The sequence below is a fragment of the Notolepis coatsorum genome, assembly GCF_963971535.1.
Source record: "Notolepis coatsorum genome assembly, chromosome: 9".
Classification (NCBI taxonomy): domain Eukaryota; kingdom Metazoa; phylum Chordata; class Actinopteri; order Aulopiformes; family Paralepididae; genus Notolepis; species Notolepis coatsorum.
This window is the reverse complement of record NC_140173.1, coordinates 25,769,867-25,791,572: the sequence shown is the minus strand read 5'-3', so window position 1 is coordinate 25,791,572 and position 21,706 is coordinate 25,769,867. Positions and strand designations below refer to the sequence as shown.

At 44.3% G+C, this 21,706-nt stretch overlaps 1 long non-coding RNA gene across 1 annotated transcript in view; it reads left to right on the top strand.

Annotated features, from left to right (window-relative positions):
• The first annotated feature begins 3,148 nt into the window (after positions 1-3,148).
• Positions 3,149-21,706, top strand: part of LOC311234002 — a 192,119-nt gene continuing 173,561 nt past the window's right edge. Inside the window, exon 1 of the long non-coding RNA XR_014620052.1 lies at positions 3,149-3,340. This is a non-coding gene — a long non-coding RNA (uncharacterized lncRNA). The remainder of the gene's footprint in view (positions 3,341-21,706) is intronic.

Genomic DNA, 21,706 nt, shown 5'->3' with positions numbered 1-21,706 from the left:
ATAAAAGTACAGTTTTTTTATATATGCAAATGTGAAAAATAATAACATTACTGCTCAAGCTCCTCTCTCTTATGTCTTAAGTGCTTGTTTATAGCTACCTTTAAATTGATTGATATTATTGCTTAATTTTATACTCACATCCAGACCATTCCAGAGTGATACCCCACAAACTGCAATGCACACTTTTAAGAGTTGTACGTGTACCGTAGGTTGTTTTAATGCTAATGTCCCTCTAAAATTATAAACACTCTCTCTAGCCATGAATTTTTTTTTAATGTTGCTTCGTCATTTGTTTTTTATTGCCAGAAACACAATTTGTGCAGATTTGAATTTGATTAAGTCCATGAATTGTAATGTTTGACTCTTTACAAACAGACTATTTGTGTGATCTAAGTATCTACCATGATGTACTATCCGTATGGCTCTTGTTTGCAGTGTAATGGAACCCTATGTAGCAGCCTGAAAATATTGTCTATTATTCAGAACTGCTGACGTGTGTTTTATATCCCCTTTGTACACAAAGACATCATTGATATTCCCACGAGCAATGATATGAGTTTCTCTTCCTTCTATCGGCTGGAGTATGGACCATACACAGTATCGCTGGACCATATTCAACATCCTTCCCTGTGTGACTAGTAGGCGGGACCAGCAGGGGGCGGTGTCTGGCAGAGAGTGTCGGAGAGAGATGGAACGTGATATATGGGAGCGGAAGACGGAAAGAGATCCTCTTCGGCAGTGAACTTGAACACGAACAGTCGCAACGGACGGGGGCTCGGGAGAGCCCTGTTGCAGAAGTTATGTTGGAGGGCCCCGTGGGATAGCGACGGGTGATAGGAAGTACTTGCTGGTGGGCGCGATATCCTAGAAGTACCAGCGATAGTGTGTGAGCAAACAGTGCAGAGCCAAGCACTAACAATCGGGTTATAGTAGTTACTGTGTGCGGTATAAGTAACGTGCGGCTAACAACATATCAAAGTCCTTAGCAATCGGGTTATAGTAGTTACTGTGTGCGGTATAGAGTGCGAGCCCCGAGACGCGCGTGGGCCTACAACCGGTCTGCTCCGGCTGCCTTCAATCAGTCTGCCCTGGCTGCCTGCAATCAGTCTGCCCCGGTTACCTGCAGCCTAGGGGAGTTCGTCCCGTCCAGCAGGGGTCGTCATCACTCAGCACACGCTCTCAGCCGGCGCTGCCTCTCTGCCCCAGCTCCGCCTGCTAACATCCTCACCGAGAGCGTTCGACGCCATCTTGCTTTCCAGACAACAGTGGCGCGGCGAGGCGGCCATTTCGGATGAGTACAAATGGGCATTGATGCTCCCGAGCTATTATACAGTATACAGTGTGGTGCAGCCTGCGGGCGAAATTAACGTTGCTACTACCGTTCCATAGGGGTGCCCCAAACAATACATGCCGGCATTAAGATAGGACTTTTACTGGTATGTTGTGGGCCCACCCTTTTGCTTTCTGTTTATTTCTTTTGAGTGTGATACCGTGTTGGTGTAATAATATTTTCCCATTCAGTGAACCCTTCTATTCCTCCCCTATGTCCTCCCTTCTTTTCCCATATTACGGAGTACTAGAGCAGTATATATAAACCCTTAGGGAAGGTATTGATACTGTGTTTAGCCCAGACGTGGGCAGCACTTAGTCTGGGTACAGCGAGAGCACTTGGTGCCTAGGGAGTAATTACATAATTACCAGACTGTAACTATCGTGTAACGATGACCATGGTGCAATAATTACCAGACTGTAACTATTGTGTAACGACAACCATGGTGCAATAATCACCAGACCGTAACTATTGTGTAACGAGAACAATGGTGCAATAATAATCAGACTGAATGGGAGCACGGTGTGTGTGTCTTTTATTGAGCCTAATCTTAACCCTTTTGATGAGGGTAACATATATATTATTAACCCCTTCCTATTTAACCTTCCCTTTCCCACTGTAAGGTTTCTGGTGTTAATGAGGGAGGGTACTGCTTGCGGGGGGAACCAAGTTATTTATTTACCATCCAGTCACTAGGTGTGGGGGGGTGCTAAGGGGACAATTGGGGAGAGTGAGGGCGTGTTGGGGAGTACTGCTGACTGCCCTGGAAGAGAGAGGAAGACCAGAGTACCGGACTAGGTTTGTAAATCCTGGGCCCCATACACTCCCACTGCCAGCCTCCAGTTGACGCTCCTGACCCCAAAGACGGAGGTGCAGCTGGCCAGAGTTCTACTGTGTCTCGCTACCTAGTGACCGTGCACCACAGTTCCCACGAAGCAGGGATAATCCACCCTGCTACACCTACATGAACTACAATCTTTAGATGGAACCCTACATGAGCTACAATCTTTAGATGCTTATTATTAGTGTACATCCTGGGTAAGATTCTATCATCTATGGTACTATCATGTTTTCAAAACGTTTTCATATCAAGGACCCCAAATTGATACACAATTGTCCAAGGACCACCATATGATCATATGTTGTCCCAGGGGCCCCGATCTGACACCATATTTGTTGTTGGATATGATTTAATCCTGAATGCTATACCTGTCTGAAGCTAAAGGTAAGACCGAGTCAGCCTTCTCGATCAGAACTGCAGAGTTCTGGAACACCATCCCACGAGTGAGTGTACAGAATATGTTTTAAACTGTTTTTATATTAGCTTTATTGTCCTTCTATTTTTCTGTTTCTTTTCTGGCTTAAACATCTAGCTCAGGGACTACAACTGAAAACTAGCAACCCTGCTAATGTTGGCATATTTACAGTTTTTTTTATTTGTATACAGTATGTATAACTGTTGATTGATATGCACTCTGTCCCTGATCAAATAAACTGAGTAAACTAAACTAAACTATTCTCCATTTTGTCAGGACGAGCTAGAGCCTCATCAGGGACCCCTGGGGGTCACCGGACCCCACTTTGAGAACCAAAACATGCAGTATCCATCTCTCGTTCATTCAAGTGTGTGTGGGGGTAGAGGTCTATCTCATTGGCCATGATATGGGCAGACCTCATTCATGACTATTTTGACTTTGTACAGCAGGGACATGTTATGACAGTTGTCAGCGGGGTGGGTGTGACCAAGTGAAAAAAAGAAAAAGGGTTTCACTGCAACTCTCGCATAGCGACACTCAGCCCCGGTATGACTATGAATGGGTTCAGACGGCGCTGCAGAGGGGAACCCGTTTGCAACAATGAGGAGAAAGTTATGGACCAACCTTGTGTTTTTAGTCTGTTTCGCGTGGACTTTTGAATCAAGTTGTGTCAGGTAATACTGGCGCAAAATGCGCCTTGCAAACGTTAGCTGAATTCAAAACCCGAAGTTTGTCTCGCCGCCAACAATGTTGGGTAAGTAAAGTCATTAGTATTAATTGATATATTTTTGTTTTGCAAGGCACGAAGAAGGTTCTCGGGTTGACAGAAGTGCGCTCTGCACGACTCTCTGCATGAAGCGCACTGACACTTGGGCACTTTGGCGACAATGCGCGTCACTGAGGAGGTGAAACTGGGTGTAATTCGTGCAACAACGTGACTAATTTGCACAATTCTGCACTCGTTTCATCAACACCACGTCGATCAGCTCTTAACGTGTTAAAGATGTGACGCGCTTCTTTCTTTAGTCTGGACCGGGATGCGTTTGAAAGGTTTGGAGAGAGAACAGCAGCAGCAGAGTGCATTCATGCGTAATGGGCGCTTTGCAGCGCAGAGATAACGCGTAAAGGAAGTATGCGGTGTCAGCAAGAGATACAGTAGTAGTCCCGGCTTCCGCTTCCTCTTTGTAACTTTTAATAAAGCGTTACAGAATGACTGGCTTAAATAGTTGTCTTCATATTCAATTACACTTTTTCTTTGCCACAATTACGCAACACGCATTACGCACTATCTACCCTAATGTCCCCTAGTATGGCTTTGTCAGTATTCCAATGTACAGTGTACAGTCCCCCACCCCTACCCCCCTCCCCCCACCTCCAATGTACAGCCCCACCCCACCTACCCAACCTCCTCCAATGTACAGTTTCTACTTCAAATGTATATACACTCTTTTTCTGGACACTTTTTGTATCACAAACGGTACTGTATTTGCAAATCTGGTATGTCATACATGTATAGATGTAGCAGTACTGTCTATCTGTATGTCATGTGTGTCATATATGTTATGATGAATTGAAAATGGGGGACCCTGATGTAAACAAGACGAAAGTCTTTCTCTGGTCTGCATCCCCTTAACAATTGTGTGTATTGAGCTGTACTGTATTGTACCCATTCTGCAATCTGTTAATAAACGTTTCAATAAATCAATCAATCAATCACCCATTTCTGCCAGTTCACCGTAGGTTTATATTTCCGCTGCATCAAGTGAATGTACTTCTTTTTTTTCTTTTCTTTTTATAACCTAGCCCTTATCAGTAGGCCTGCAGAGGGCTTGTTATGTCAAGACCTGTGAAGTCATTAACAAAATGCTTTGGGCGTTGCTAGTAAACCACTCCAACTAAACTACTGTAGCCAAGGCAAGGGGCGTGTCCCTTTACATAATGCTCAATATCTTGGATTGATTGATTGAAAATGTTATTAACAGATTGCAGAATGGGTACAATACAGTACAGCTCAATACACACAGTTGTTCAGGGGATACAGACCAGAGAAAGACTTTCGTCTTGTTTACATCAGGGTCCCCCATTTTCAATTCATCATAATATGACATAAGTTACTGGAAGTTACTGGATAAGTGGAATTGATAATGTGGACGGTCCAATCTCAACTAAGGTTGATTGGTTCTCTCTCAAATAATCTTGGCACTGAATGAAACCATCATTCAGTTGGTATACAATGGAACACAATGAAGTGTTTTTTGAATTTTGGGGAACCAGGATTGGAAGAAGAACTCACAAGACTGTTCCATTCTGAGGCTCCACCGCTGGCTCACGTTGCTAACTCAATTCCCTTTGAGCTCTGATTGGTTAGAAGGTCCAGTCAGTGAAACTTTAGAATGGAATATCAATTCAATTCAAGTCAATGTTATTGACATGTGAAACATACGTTTACATTGCCAAAGCCAAACAAAACAATATCTCTGCACTCTGCAGCACAGAGTGTTTGTTTTACAATAAGGCCTACTGTTGGACAAAGTGTGGAAAATATTTACAACATCCATTGTATGGATAGCACTGTTCATTCACTCTGAATTCCATATAGCCGAACTGACACATTTCAGAAGACCGCACAAAATAATCAGTGTTTTTCGGGTGGTGGGGGGAATGAATGACAAAGTAATGAGTCATTCCTGGCTTGCCTTATTTTGGCCCTGTGGTGGAGACCAGACTATTGCCTGGGTCTATATTCGTACTCGGTTCATTTTGATATTTGTGCCGATTGAACTTTCCACAGACTGGAATTCAACTTCAGTATCAGTTTCGAGAAAAGGTCAAATGATTAATAGTTTGTGGCGTCACTCTAGAACTAAACCGCCTGTCATTTCATTCATGCTGCAGAATGAGAAGCATAGCAGCCGTCGGTTGTGTGATAGTAAAGGGTTAACCTTCTGTCGTGTGGCAGTGAAAGGGTTAACCGGCTGTTGTGTGGCAGTGAAAGGGTTAAACTTCTGTGAATTGTCACAGTGAAAGGGTTAACCGGCTGTTGTGCGGCAGTGAAAGGGTTAACTGCATGAAGTCAATATTTGTAGTGTTTGTGTGAGTGAGCGAGAGTGGGAACAAATGTGTCAGAAGGCGGAAGAGAGCGAGAGAGAGAGAGAGAGATGTGAATAGAACACTCATTTACATATTTGTCTTCACAAACCACCAACGTAACCTCAGCACGGTTGCCTGTCTCTTGCGCCATGTTGCTTCCCTAATTCAATTGAACCAAATTGCTTTACTGGGAGGCGTGGGGGTGGAGTCAGAATGGTGGCTGTGGGTTATTATCATGTGCTCGCTCTTCAACAAACACTGCCTATTATTATTGCGCAACATGGCTGTCTTTCTGTTTGTGCTTCCCCATTGAAGTGCTAGGAGGGAGGGATGCAAAATAATCACAGCAAACGGGCACGCAGAATGGTGATGGGCGAATTACTACGGTAGTATGGTAAAAGAAGATAGCCACTGAGACAGGAAACTGGATGAATAGGATGTATTTAATGCTGTAGGCAAATATGAGAAGTAGATTAGATTAGATTCAAATGTATTGTCAATCATACAGCACAAGTACAGTACAACGAAAATATGTTTTGCATCCAACCAGAGTGCAAATGTAACAGTAAAGTGCAACAGCAATATACAATGTACAGGTGATTAAACTGGGTGCAAAATATACAAATTGGTACTGCTGAGTAATACTGCTAATCAGATGTATGTACAGAGTTGCAGTATACAGTATACTTTAGATATATCGAGAGAGAGAGAGAGAGAGAGAGAGAGAGAGAGGGAGAGAGAGAATCGGGTAGCAGTGGAGGCATTTGTACACTGTTTTCTCTATGTTCTCTCATAGAGGTGAGAGAGGGAGTGGAGGCCACACAGGGTGCATACCAGGAATCAAAATGTAAACCACCTTGTTACTCTGAGAGACGGAGAACAAACAAGGATGATGTATTTGCTTGTCTCACACACCCTTAACCCTCCCGGCGATGGAGAGAACAAACAAGAATGCTGGTTTTGCATGTCAGACACACACGCACACGCGCCCCCTTGCCCTGCATTTACATGGCGCTTCGCACACAAGTCGGGATTAGAGCGCAGATGCCTCGGGACTTGGTCTCATTGTCACTTGACGTCGGTGGCGGAACGGTCGCCCTTGTGCCTCCAATTTAGAAGCCGCTTCGGTAATGACCCGCGGGTTTGTTCCTTCGTCAGAACTGTACGCCCCTTTTGTTTGTCATAGACGTCACACGCTCACTCACATATACAGGACACACCGGAGTGGACACTGCAGAGAGAGTAGTACTTGAACCCTACGTCCTTCACATTAGTAAAGAGGAAAGGGAAAGACGATATGAAAGTTGTCTGGAGGCTGAAGCGCACAGCAGCCCCTGCATCTTGTGGCTGTGTCCCATGTGTAGCTTGTATCCTGGATCTTATTATGGCTGTGTCATTCTGGTTTACTGTAGGTCTATAAACACTAATTCATCATATCCCACCAACCACCTGGTTCCCTTGGATGCCTTGTAACACAACACGCACGTGATAAGAAAAACAGAACGTTGTAACTAAAACCGTAACAAGAAAGGGAGGGACTTAACAGAGTACATTATGACCACATATGGCTGCATACTGTATATATACATACTATAAATATTTATAATTAAACGCAAGATACTTGTGCCATAATAATGAGGATAAGCACTCAATGAGGAAACCCCATCCCATTGCCAGAAGAAAGTTTAACATGCCTATAAATACTATGGAACTACAAATGTATTGCATGGTCCATAACGGCCCCCAGACATCATTGTCAACTTCAACAGACCCGCACCCAGGGGTGTAAAAAGTACCCAGAAATTATACTTAAGTGAAAGTATGGGTACCGTCTCAAAATCTGACTCAAGTAAAAGTCAAAGTATCTGGCTAAAAACACACTTGAGTAAAAGTCAAAAAGTCCTACTTTTAAATGTACTTTACAATTTACTTTTTTTTTAAAGGGATACACCAGGGGTCTCAAACTCATTCCATCGTGGGCCAAGTTTTCATTTTAACTACACATTGCACCAGGTGAGTTAGTTGAAGAGGTGAGCCAATTAGTGAAATCATCAGCTGGTGTTTAGGCAAGGCTGGAATGAAACCAAGCATACACTCTGCCCACAATGGAATGTGTTCTGCGATAGACAATGCTGAAATGAAAGAACAGAGGACACTTTTTTTGCATTAAAATTATTTAATGCACTTCTCCATTGAAGGTAAACTAACATGGACGGCATTCACATCACAGCATGAATAATATCACAATATTAAAAACAGAATGGTGTATCCTGAATAATATCACAATATTAACCACAGCATACTGGATTATCCTGAATAATATCACAATATTAAAGGCTGAATACTGGAGTACCCTGAATAATATCACAATATTAAAGACAGAATACTGGAGTACCCTGAATAATATCACAATATTAAAGACATAATACTGGAGTACCCTGAATAATATCACAATATTAACCACAGCATAATGTGGATCTGACTGTCTATTCTTTTGATAGCAGGTGTTTAATCAAAGATCCCTGCTTTCTAGTGTTGCACAAGGACCAATCAGCATGGGTATGGGCGGGTTCATTTTCCATTGATGGGGATTTGATTGGCTGTTTACCTGCGGTCGCAGGATTAATAACGTTAACGTTAGTTCGGCCAGATAAACAATTAAAATATACTAATTAAAATGGTTGGACCTCTGATATTTGTACTTTGTACTTTGTATGTCTGCATTTTAAATGTAAGGAGTAAAAAGTATGTTTTTTTTCTCTGAAATGTAATGGAGTAAAAGTACAAAGTATACAAACCTAATAATACTCGAGTAAAGTACAAATCCCCCAAAACAGTACTTAAGTATTGTAACGAAGTACAATTACTCAAGTACTTTACACCCCTGCCCGCACCCCTTTGATGTGAGCTCCAGGTATTGACAATGCTGATGCTACATACCCTGGCTACCATGTGGCCCCTAATGGCCACCACATGGCCCCTAATGGCCCCTAATGACCACCACAACTCAACATGTAGATAGATAGATTAGACAGTGAGAGCAGCATATCACCAGGGTTATCAATTATAGATAGATGGACAGTGAGAGCAGCACATCACCAGGCTTATCAATTATAGATAGATAGGCAGTGAGAGAAGCACATCACCAGGGTTATCAAGTGTAGATAGATGGACAGTGAGAGCAGCACATCACCAGGGTTATCAAGTGGACACCTCCCTTCACTGGTGTTTCGTCAAGTTAGGCCCACGACACCTCGGGAACGCTCAATTGTTAGTTCCAGCGTCCCAGAACCACCCCCTCCATGCCGGCTCTCACTGTAACGGAGAGTAGTGAAGACGTGTGTCAATAAATGGTCAAATGGATTGATAGATCGACTCTAGCCTTACTTCACCTTCTACACATATACGATTCCCTATGATTTGCTGTTCACAATAGTTTACTAACAGGAAACTAAACAATAGCTTAGTTGTGATTTGTGAAGTCATTTTGCTTACCAGCTAACTGCCATTGAGAACCAGCTGAACGATATCAGGAGTCTACAGGTCATGGTGCACAGCACATAAATGCAAAATGTGCTGGTTTTCCAAAGCAGGCCTGAATATAACAGAATGTGAGTACACTATGGTGACCAGCCCTTTCTTATTTATAAAAAAATATATATTACTGGTTGGTGGTAATTAAAGGTGCTGTAGATAACATTCAGCCACTAGATGTCGCACTAGAGCACCAGCATGTAATTTATCCAATCAGGTGCATTCACGTGTGGGGGAAATATGAGGGGATAAGTGTAAACAACAACATCCATTTTGGAACCACCAACATTTTTCAAATGATAAATTCATTAATCTATAGTTTTGGGGGGGGGGGGGGGGGAGCAGTACTTTTATTCTGCTAATTTCTAAAATCTCTGTGGATGTATTATTAATATTATTATTTTTAGATTCAAATGTATTATCATTAAAGCACAAGTACAGTACATCGGAAATAAGTTTGGCATCCAACCAGAGTGCAAATGTAAAGTGCAACAGCAATATACAATGTACAGGTGGTTAAACTAGGTACAAAATATACAAATACTACAGAGTGTAGTGATAACTGGATGTATCTACAGAGTTGTAGTATTTCTTTTTTTTATAACTCTTTATTATTTGTTTTTTGAACAACTTTTACACGTACATAACATTAATGAGACAACCACCACTAAACAAACACGACATACATGACATAACATTAGTGCATGTGATAATTGCATCAAATAGGAGTTTAAATAATGTTCTATCGCTCTCAGGGGGGGGGGGGTGTATATGTTTACTAGAGTTATCAAGACATTATCTATCTTTCCTTTGAAAGTATATCTCCCCTCCTTATCCCCTTTCTCTTATCAGATAAAAAAAAAGCTCAGTTTGAAATTAGAGTTGCCACTCCCCTTTTCCTGTTATTCTTGCAAGAACTAAAAAGATTATTCAGGTATCCAAACTTGTTCATCTTTTCATGTTCTTGTTGTGACATGTGTGTTTCTTGTAGGAAGTTCACTTGTGTCTTCTCTTTCATAATTTTAGCTAAGACTCTACTTCTCTTAACTTTAAACGTTTAAAGAAGCCATTCTCAAGTTATGTGACCCTGACATTCATTTTCCAGATATTATATGAATTAGCAGCCTCCCACAACACACACTTATCACCAACATTTAACGACCTCCAAATGAGGAGAAATCGCCCTCCTCTTCACCTTTGACCCCGTTGGTAGGTCCGGGGGGATAACCTCTCATTGAGAGAGGTTCCCTACGCTAAGGGTGGATGTCGAGGTGACGGGTTGTAACCCCTCCAAGTTCAAGTTTCTTTATTAGTTGTCATACAGAAGTACAGAATACTTTTATACAAAATGCTTCTTTCTGTTTCGCTCCAGAGACTGTGCTAGGCAAAAATAGATAATAAAATAAGTATAGCAAGTATAAAATAGAAGTCAAGTACGTAGACAAAAAATAAATAAAAAATAAAATAAAAAACCATCCCTCAAGTCCAACATAACCTGACCTCACGCAAAAGAAAAAACCTTTTGCCCAGGCACGCTGGTACTCGCTGAATCTCTAAGGTTACACGAGAGGAAAACAACAATGTTGCATTTTCGAATGATTTCGTTCGCACGTCCAAGTCGAATGGCAATGGCATTTTAGCTGGCATTTTCGTTTGCCAGCAGCAACCCTCAAAAGGTGTTTTCGTTGTCAAAAGTCCCTTGGAACGGTGTCATCTAACCTCGCGCGAGCCATTGTCGCTGTAGTCGAGCGCGGGCGCATGCCCTAGAGACACCAACGTCCACGTTCACGTCACTGAGGATTTTTTTTTTTAACTGAACTGTTCTGCTATCGGTACTCGAGAAATTATAGTTTATTTTCGAGTAATTTAAACGTTGCAAACTAATCTTCTTTGGCGTTTTTATCTATCTCTCCTCTCCTCCCTGTCTGCACGAGGAGCGGGGCTGCGCTGCGCTTTTTGCACACACTCGCGACTCAAGTCGCTCACACATGCACACACACGTGCGCTCTGTGTTTATAGCTCTGTGCTCGCGACGAGTACCTGCCCGCGCGCGTGCTCAGTGTTGAATTCAGTGACGAGATCCATTGCCGTCTGACCACGCCTAGCTTCTGACAACGAGAGAGCTCAGGAGACAACGCGTCGTCTAACCTGACTGACATTTTCACGAGAGCAAATGCAACATGGTTGTTTTCCTCTCGTGTAACCGTACCCTCAGGGCAGCAGCGTCTCTCCCTGTCTGCCGGCGGCGCCTGGGGCGCCTCTCGCCTCTCGCCCCTCTGCGTTCTGTCGGGTTCAGTTAATTTGACCTTGAAGAGACGGTAAGAAGAGGGTTTTAGGTTCAAAGATTTATTACAGAGTGAATAAAACAACATTACAGAGAATACACATCACAGATGTAGCAGTACTGTCTATCTGTATGTCATGTATGTATGTTATGATGAATTGAAAATGGGGGACCCTGATGTAAACAAGACGAAAGTCTTTCTCTGGTCTGCATCCCCTTAACAATTGTATGTATTGAGCCGTACTGTATTGTACCCATTCTGCAATCTGTTAATCAAGTGTTCAATCAATCAATCAAAACAGCTGTGGAGTGGACACGGTCAGTACTTAGCCTCGCAGAGAGTGTGTTGAACCTTTTATACTCTTTGGGGCCTGGCCTCAAACGACTAAACAAGGAAAACAGGCTAAAATAGCAAGGATCTACATTTACATTTAGATCTAGAGTTACAGTCTTGTCACCTGTGTTTCAGTTGTGAATGACAGACTGAGGGTTATCAGTGCATTCCTACACATGGGCAATGGCCTGGTTTAATACAGTAAACAGCACATTTTGTAATAGTACACATATTTGTAGATGTTTGTCTATACACTCTTACAATAGATAAATGGAACAATAGATTGATTCTTACAGTTGTGAATACTGTAACTAGTTTCCTCTAGTCAGCCAACATCCTGCCGTCTCTGCAGCCCTCTGCGTGTGTTTCTTACCAACAGCCGCCTGGCCTTCCGGTCAGGAGTAGCTGTTGACAATTGCCACTGAACAGAGGCTTAAGATTCCCATACAAGACATGAGAATGATAGACATGACTAAATGTATTAAGGGTGACAGTTCCCATCCTGCCGTCTCCCTCTTTGGCTCGCTCCAGCTCCTCTACCTCGGCTCTTCAGCTCTCTGTGCACCTCGGTTGCGCTGCCTGCCATAGGTCTTGAGTCCTGTGTCCCATTGGATCCTCATGATGGTGTGTCTGGTGTCTGGACGTGGATTCCTAACCTGCCAGCCGTGTGTTTAGTTTAGTCAGAACTACTGGTTTCCAGTAAAGAACCTGCCAGCCGTGTGTGTTTAGTCAGAACTACTGGTTTCCAGTAAAGAACCTGCCAGCCGTGTGTTTAGTCAGAACTACTGGTTTCCAGTAAAGAACCTGCCAGCCGTGTGTTTAGTCAGAACTACTGGTTTCCAGTAAAGAACCTGCCAGCCGTGTGTTTAGTCAGAACTACTGGTTTCCAGTAAAGAACCTGCCAGCCGTGTGTTTAGTCAGAACTACTGGTTTCCAGTAAAGAACCTGCCAGCCGTGTGTTTAGTCAGAACTACTGGTTTCCAGTAAAGAACCTGCCAGCCGTGTGTTTAGTCAGAACTACTGGTTTCCAGTAAAGAACCTGCCAGCCGTGTGTGTTTAGTCAGAACTACTGGTTTCCAGTAAAGAACCTGCCAGCCGTGTGTTTAGTCAGAACTACTGGTTTCCAGTAAAGAACCTGCCAGCCGTGTGTTTAGTCAGAACTACTGGTTTCCAGTAAAGAACCTGCCAGCCGTGTGTTTAGTCAGAACTACTGGTTTCCAGTAAAGAACCTGCCAGCCGTGTGTTTAGTCAGAACTACTGGTTTCCAGTAAAGAACCTGCCAGCCGTGTGTTTAGTCAGAACTACTGGTTTCCAGTAAAGAACCTGCCAGCCGTGTGTTTAGTCAGAACTACTGGTTTCCAGTAAAGAACCTGCCAGCCGTGTGTGTTTAGTCAGAACTACTGGTTTCCAGTAAAGAACCTGCCAGCCGTGTGTTTAGTCAGAACTACTGGTTTCCAGTAAAGAACCTGCCAGCCGTGTGTTTAGTCAGAACTACTGGTTTCCAGTAAAGAACCTCCCACCTTCACAACAGAGGAAGTGGTGACCTTGTTGAAACTCATGTTCAGATAGAAGATATTTTCACACGACAGAGTTGAACCTCAGGTTTCAAGTTCAAGTTTCTTTATTAGTTGTCATAGTAAAAAAAATACAGAATACTTCTCCATGAAATGCTTTCTTCCGTATGAGCCCCTGGGAGTGTGCTAGATAAAAATAGATAAAAAGTATAAAATAGAAAGTCAAAAGTACGTAAACAAAAGGTGTTCAGTCAATATACATACAATATACAATACAGAGTAAAAAAAGAGTAACAGTGAGTTACAGTACAATGCAGAAATGGGATCAGGTACAACTTAGGGTAAGGTGCAATGAGGTATGAATTGTTGTGCAAATCTCTTTACCAATCAATATAAAGTGTGTTAAAGTGTCTAAAGTGGGTGTTACGGTGCGTGTTTATTTAAAGTGCGTGTGTGCTGTGAGTGTATTTGATGGTTTGTTACATAGTGTCGTTGTCGTTGAGCATCCTGACGGCCTGGGGACAGAAGCTCCTGCTGAGTGTTGTCTACTGGTTACAGTGCTGCGGGACACGGTTCTTCACCTCATTATATTCCTCACCTATTGTTTCAAACAGGCTTGGAGAATAGATTGGGTGAATAATAGATGTTGTTGTTGTTGATAATGTAATATTTGTGATGTCTTGAAAATGGATAAAGTGTTTTATAGTTTTGTATTGCATTGTGTGTGTGTGTCTGTCTGTCTGTCTGTCTGTCTGTCTGTGTGTGTCTCTCTCTCTCTCTCTCTCTCTCTCTCTCTCTCTCTCTCTTCTCTCTCTCTCTCTCTCTCTCTCTCTCTCTCTCTCTCTCTCTCTCTCTCTCTCTCTCTCTCTCTCTCTCTCTCTCTCTCTCTCTCTCATTTTTAACAATAATCCACAGCATCCCCTATTCATTCCAGATAGTACACTTAAAACTGACCGGTGTAGAATGCCTCAGCCTCAAGCAGTATGTAGGATTGTAGTGCCCTCTAGTGGACTCATGTAGATATCACAGTGATTATAGACCTCCACTCTCTGTACTGTGTGTATAGCTCTCACATCAATGTAAAAGGACACAGTTCGAAAAGCTCAGATCTTCCCTCAAGGGCTCCCTAAACCCTTTGAGAAGACTTGGAGACCTTTTATAAATCATATAGAATCTCTGACATCCTTTCCTTACCCCCTTTTTTCTTTTAATTATTTATTTATTTATCTTTCCAGTTATTATTTCAATTATTATCGTTGTTTTCTGAAGAAAACATTTTGGGGAGACACTGGGATTCAGTAGTTAGAGGGTGCAGGAGATCACATGTGGCTCTAGGGGGCAGTATTTCAACAAGTTAACAAAAATAGATGTGCTTCTGCTTTTGTCCCTGTGTTTTGCCTCCCAAGCAAGTCTAAACATGGCCACTAGGGGCCGCCATGTCCCTCAGGGGAGGTATAACTAGGAGGTCCGGGGGCGTGTAGCCTTTTTACAACGCATCCGCGTTTCCAGCGCTCTGATTGGCCAGGTCATGTGACATGTGCGCCCAATAGCGTGTTTGCCCATTTCCGCGTCGAACAGCCTGCAAACTACCTGGCGTTCTATCGCCATGCTCTAAGACAAACTCTAACCTTAACCAACTTCGAAAGAGTGCCTAAGCTTAACCGGCGAACGGGAACCCGTTCCAAATTTCCAGTTGAAATTTGTGAGATGATGCAATAAAACTACACACAAACATGGGGCCCTCTGGGACGTGGGTGGTCTCGAGTGGGTGGTCTCAAGGGGCGGGGCGAGTGGGGGGGGGGTGTGGGGGGGGGGCATTGGCCCAGTAGGCTGAGTTGGTAATCCAGGATTGTGTCTAAAGCATGGTAACTGGGATATAGCCAGTCATTTGAGTAGGGGGATTGAGCCAAATATTGCTTTTCAATTGTCCTTCATTATTTACTTTCACAGTAATGTCAGTAATCTATGGGTTACTGGGTCTATTGATGTTTCATTCATGAATGCTGGGTTTTCTATTTAAAAATGTGAATTCGGTCTGCATTTCAAATCATACTGTAGATACCTGGTAAAATAAAAAATAATTTGACATGCAGCTGTAATACAGTATGTAGATATATTTAGAACAGTCCTTTGTGTGTGTGTGTGTGTGTGTGTGTGTGTGTGTGTGTGTGTGTGTGTGTGTGTGGGTGTGGGTGTGGGTGTGGGTGTGGGTGTGGGTGTGTGTGTGTCACTTGGCCCAGCTGAGGGCAGGGCTGGGCGAATTGATTCAGAAGCCCCTTTTTCTTTTCTCTAGTATCAATATCTTCTGCTTAGGTCTGTAAATCACATGTCAGATATTACAATACAATTGACTTGTAGCACTGATTTGAGACTGCACAATTGTGTATCATAATTCTCAATATAAAATAATCCATGATACAGTAACTGAAGGTATGATGTAGTGACCATATGTGTCTGAAGAGGGTAGTATTTCCATAACAGCTGATCTGAAATAGGCTGTTATTATTGGAGTCATTCTGCTTTTCCCCTAAGGCAGGTTCATTAAGCTGATCTGAAATCAGCTGCTATTCGAGTCCCTCTGCTTTCCCTCTGAGGCAGGTTCATTAAGCTGATCTGAAATCTGCTGCTTTCCCCCTGAGGCAGGTTCATTAAGCTGATCTGAAATCAGCTGATATTCAAGTCCCTCTGCTTTCCCCCTGAGGCAGGTTCATTAAGCTGATCTGAAATCAGCTGATATTCAAGTCCCTCTGCTGAGGCAGGTTATTAAAGCATGCCAGCAGTGGGTCTATAGACCGGGGGACCTAGAGGTTTTTTTTCAAGGTTGTGGGTTTATATGGTTCCATGTATTCAATTGGTCTGACATTTGACGGGAGCAGAGTTGAGCAGAATTAAATGAGATCAACTTTTTTACATTTGACAAAAACAAGAAAAAAGCCACGGGAGCAAGACTGTGTGAACACTGAGAGAGGACAACGTTACAAATCCAAAATAGTCAATACAACAGACGGACACTTTTTTTTTTACCTACTTTTTCTCCTTTTTTTCTTCTGTGATTTTTCTCCCATCCCAATTTTCCTCTTGTGCCAATTCTCCCTCCCCTGTCCTGATTGTTGCTCGCATGTGCCCCCCCCACTGGCCGGTCGTAGGGAGGATAGAAGCCCATCACATGTCCCCTCCGATACATGTGGAGGCAGCCAGTCACATCTTTTCACCTGCCAGCGCGGACTCTCAGTGACGAAGAGTAACGTGTGGGAGGCTCACACTGCCCCCACCATCTCCTGTCTTTGCTGTGCGGGCGCCCTGACCGACCTGCTGTTTACAACGACCAGACTACCACCCACCGACTCCCCTCCCGCTGACTCTGCCAATTGAGTCAGTATGACGGCCGGCTCAAGCCGGAGGCAACGCTGACAGCCGGATTCGATACCGGTGTCTCTTGCGTTGGTGACGAGTGCAATGTCCGCTGCGCCACCCAGCCGCCCACAGACAGACACTTTTGTAATTATATACTCTAGTCTATATGATTACCTGACTGATTACCTTGTTGTTAGACGCCGTAGTTTTCATGTTTTTAACATTTTACTAATGGCTCAAATGGTTCTGTATGAGCCCCTGAGAGTGTGCTTCATACAGTAAAAAAAAAGTACTCTAAATGCGGTATGATAATGTGTAATCGTTTTTTTATTATTATTATAATTCTTTTGATCTATTTTTTGTTCTCACTTTTTCTGTATTTTTCCTCCCATCCCAATTTAGTCGTTATGCCAATTCCCTTCCTGGTCGTTGCGCGCATTGCCCCACTGTCGGCCTAGGGAGGGTGAAGACTACCACATGCCTCCTCCGATACATGTGGAGTCAGCCTCTTCTCACTGGGGGAGTGTAACACATGGGAGGTTCACGCTATTTGCCCCAGATCCCCTCCCTGCTGAACAGGCGCCCCGACCGACCAGTAGGAGTCGCAGTTTACAACGACCAGGACATGCACCCCACCGGCTTCCCACCCGCTAACACTGCCAATTGTGTTAGTAGGGACGACTGACCAAGCCGGAGGTACCGCTGACAGCTGGATTCGAACCCAGAGTCTCTGTGGTGGTAGGCGAGTGCATTCTCCACTGCGCTACCCAGCCGCCCCACCAGTGTAATAGTTTAATAGTGTAGTAGTTACCATGGAAACATTTAAGATAAAAAAAAAATTATTTTAGTTAAAACAATGATTGACCTGTATTGGTTCTATCTATCTAGGTCGTCCTCGGACGGGCCCTCCATCGGTGCTTCCAGTCATCCCGATCCTCCATGCATCTGGCTAGCTCGCCGGTGCTTTCTGTTCCCACATCTCTCCTGAGTACGTCCACGTAGGTTAACGTGGGACGTCCTCGTGATCGATGCCCGTGTGTTGGTTCCCACAGCACAAGTTTGCTGGTTGGCATCTCATGGTGTCTCTGGCAGTGACCTGCCAGCCTCATTCTCCTGACTGCCACTTTATCGCTCACCTTTAGCGCCCCCCCATACAAGTTTGCATTAGTGACATGCTCATCCCTGTTGATGTTGAGCACCACACGCATCATTCTGGTGTAGCACCCATCCAAGGACTTCTGCAGGGTGGGCTTCAAGGTCCAGCATTCACTGCCATACAAAAGGACAGACTCAACTGTTGCATGAAAGAAGTTGAGCTTGATTTGACGGGGGAGGTTGGATTTCCACACACTGGTCATGCCGTTCAGAGCCCTCCACGCAAGTGCCTTCCTCACTTTATGGTCTTGCTCGGACGAGTTGACCCACGAGCCCAGGTACTTGAAATCACTGACTTCCCTTAGAGCAGAGCCTCCTGTTGTCCTTAGAGGTGGATGATCCGGGAGGATGTTATACATTATGACCTCGGTTTTCTTGGCATTTAGCCTAAGGCCAACCTTGGCGCACTCCGTCTCCACTCTGCACAGGAGTTCCTGTGCCTGCTCCACCTGGTCAGAGAGCAGGCTGATGTCGTCCGCGTAGTCAAGGTCTGTTATATTCTAACAGTATAATAATGCAATCTGCCTATACCTCTGTCAAAGATTATGAACCTACACATAATGTCTGTGTCTGTAATATTTGTAGCTTTGATCTTCAGTGGGTGAAAGTCACAGGTGGAACCTCACCCCCCGGGTCTATTCAAGCATCTTCTGTTATCATGAAGAATGAATTGGTCTTTTCTGAAACCCCGCCCTCCAGGGGGTGCAGAGGTATTGATTGGTTGCAGGGTCTCAGCTGGCCATATTGATTGGCACAATGGAGGAGAGTAGTGAGAAACAGCCAGGACTTGGTTCACACAGTACATCCTCATTCTGAAGACGGGGATGCAGCTGTGGGACTTAATTAGACTAATTGTGTGTGTGTGTGTGTGTGTGTGTGTGTGTGTGTGTGTGTGTGTGTGTGTGTGTGTGTGTGTGTGTGTGTGTGTGTGTGTGTGTGTGTGTGTGTGTGTGTGTGTGTGTGTGTGTGTGTGTGTGTGTGCAGCTGCATAATACAATATATGTGGTCTGCATCCAGCAGATTCCATTATACCTCCCTATGTAGATATTGATTGACTTGATGCTCCCAAAGATGCCCTCTATCCTCCACCACACCACTGACAGTTGTTAGACTAGAAGTCTTTATTTGTCATGCAGTTTTTTAACACACACGCGAGATGGGCGACCCACAGGAACACGCATGCACTGAGTCGCCGATGAAATGTCTCTCTGCACTTTTCCCATCCCGTCGTCATCCCCCCCCCCATGGGCAGCCGGGAGCAGATAGGGCGTCAACGTGAGCCGCGCCCCGGGGACCAATCCAAGTGCTCCTGTCCGTCTTCGTCAAGGACGCCACAGCGTTAGCGATCTGTTGTTGTGCATGTTTTTCCATTGGGTTTATCTTATCGGGGGGGGGGGCCTTGCGAGCACGGGGAGAACATGCAAACTCCACACAGAGGGGCCTGGGAGATACCCCACCTGGGTACCTGGTCCCCAAGCGGGAATCGAACCCTGGACCTTCTCGCTGTGAGGAGACAGTGTTAACCACTACACCACCGTGCCACTAGGGGGAGACAGTGTTAACCACTACACCACCGTGCCACTAGGGGGAGACAGTGTTAACCACTACACCACCGTGCCACTAGGGGGAGACAGTGTTAACCACTACACCACCGTGCCGCTAGGGGGAGACAGTGTTAACCACTACACCACCGTGCCGCTAGGGGGAGACAGTGTTAACCACTACACCACCGTGCCACTAGGGGGAGACAGTGTTAACCACTACACCACCGTGCCACTAGGGGGAGACAGCGTTAACCACTACACCACCGTGCCGCTAGGGGGAGACAGTGTTAACCACTACACCACCGCACCGCTATACGCACAGTGATGCAGCCCTATGAGTTCTGTATGGCCATCGTGACATAACACCTACAGTACCTACTAGGGTGGTCAACGAATATTCCCAGAGACAGTCGCATTTCTCTCCTCTCCCCAGGCTCCTCAAGGCCGTTCCTACCGCTGCCTCTACTGCTCCATGGAGCCCGACGCTGCTATGCTCGGCTTCGTGCCGGTTGCCGGACTATACTCAAATCAACTCTAAATGGATCTAATCAGTGGATTGCATATTTTCTTCAAGAAGCAGAATAAGGCTAACCCTCTCTGCCTATTGGGACATCATAATCGGGCTACCAACTTGAAGACGTGGTCATTTTTGGATTATCGAAGCTTTTGGACTGCAATAAGAAGATTTTGGATCTGTTTACCGCCCACAGGACCTACCAAAATGAACTGATTAAGACACTTGGACTAATAATGCATTCAGTCATTTGGACGGAGTTGTTAAAACTCACTCCACTCAAATCAATAGAGTTATATTTCACTCTATTCAAATCAAATTTAAAGTGACGTGGCTGGGATAAATGTGCCAGTCAGTCAGCCAAAACAAATTCCTGGACCAAGGTCGAAACAGGGAGCTGCTGGAGTCGAAGGCCCTCTGGGAGATAAGAGTGGCAAGCGGCTTCCCCCACCCCCACTCCCTACCCAATCCCCCCTCCCGCATGTACGCCCGGCGCCACTCCCACGTGATGGTGACGGCAGCCGACTAGTACGCGCGCTGGAGGGGGGAGCCTAAATGACTGTCTCATCACCAAAGCCTGATCCCCCCCGTCCCTGCCCCCTCCCGCTGGACAATCTTTCCACCCTCCCTCCCGCCACCTGGCGCAACGACACCCCGGTGTTGTCGCAGCCGACTATCGCATATGGTGTCTCAGGCATTCTGTAGTCGACATGTGTCAACAAATGTACATGTTTGTTTGAATTTATGTTGTTCCGTTGTTACTGTAAAAATGTAATGATTGTGATATGTTGTTGTTAATGAGACGATGAGCTGTATGTGTGTGTCACTGGAATTTCCCCAAGGGGATCAATAAAGGAATATCTTATCTTATCTTAAAAATTGATATTTGAATTGTGTGAATTATAAAACAGCCCCGGCTGGCGGTCTCACTCTCGACTGCTCGCGTGTGTCTGAATGCGCTGCATGGCAGACAGGAGAGACGTGACGGCTATATCATGGGATATCACTGCCCTTTACGTGCACCTTACAAAAGCACTGGTTAAACGTATACGTCCACACTAATAAAACAAATGGTCTATTGGCTGAGCAGCCTGGCATTCGTGTGAATTAGTCAATTAGTAGCTAATGACTAATAGTTGTTGTCGTCGTCGAAAATGTATAATAATCACAAAATACATTCAGTGCTGGATCTAACTAAATGGATTTATGGAGACACATTTATGGAAAGTTCAAGACCGGACCACAAAGCTTCTGGAAGGGTTAGAATGACACGCGACGGCGCTTCCAATTCGTGATGCTGGCAGAGAGTTCAGATCCCAACTCGGCAATCTGAAAAGCCTCGTTTGGAAATATTTCAGATTTATGCTGAACCAGTTAGCGTTAAGTCTTTTTGTGTGCTAAGTGCTAGCGTTTTGAGAGTTATAGCGTCAAGAATTTAAGCACCCTAGCTTTTGCGTTTTTTTTATAGCACTTTATTGTAAAAACTACTTTGTTTAGTCACATTTCTAGGAATTGTGTGCCTTAAATGTATTTAAACAAAACATGAAACAAGTATATAGGCTACTGTAGGCTTACGGAACAGATATTGAATAATTAATTGACAGAAGCACCCAATCGTTTGATTACTATTTGTTTGATGTTTATCACGCCAAACAAATGTATATGTATATGTTCACCTGTGTGTGTATAATATGTATGTATGTATGTATGTATGTATGTATGTATGTATGTATGTATGTATGTATGTATGTATGTATGTATGTATGTATGTATGTATGTATGTATGTATTGTGACGA